Source organism: Arachis duranensis, chromosome 6 (genome assembly GCF_000817695.3).
Source record: "Arachis duranensis cultivar V14167 chromosome 6, aradu.V14167.gnm2.J7QH, whole genome shotgun sequence".
Lineage (NCBI taxonomy): Eukaryota > Viridiplantae > Streptophyta > Magnoliopsida > Fabales > Fabaceae > Arachis > Arachis duranensis.
The window spans coordinates 40,948,901-40,949,450 of NC_029777.3; positions in this window are offsets into that span (position 1 = coordinate 40,948,901).

Here is a 550-nt window from a genome sequence, read left to right on the forward strand (position 1 = left end):
CAGGATTCTATAGGAGGTTTATAAAGGATTTTTCAAAAATTGCCAAACCTCTGAGCAACCTGTTAGCTGCTGACACGCCATTTGTCTTTGATAAGGAGTGTCTGCAGGCATTTGAGACTCTGAAAGCTAAATTGGTCACAGCACCAATCATTTCTGCACCAAACTGGACATTGCCATTTGAACTAATGTGTGATGCCAGTGACCATGCCATTGGTGCAGTGTTGGGACAAAGGCATGACAAGCTTCTGCACGTCATTTACTATGCCAGTCGAGTTTTAAATGACGCACAAAAAAACTACACAATCACAGAAAAAGAACTACTTGCAGTGGTTTACGCCATTGACAAATTCAGATCCTATTTAGTAGGATCAAAAGTGATTGTGTACACTGATCATGCTGCTCTTAAATATCTACTCACAAAGCAGGACTTAAAACCCAGACTTATAAGATAGGTGTTGCTTCTGCAAGAGTTTGATATAGAAATAAGAGACAGAAAGGGGACAGAGAATCAGGTAGCAGATCACCTGTCCCGAATAGAACCAGTAGAATG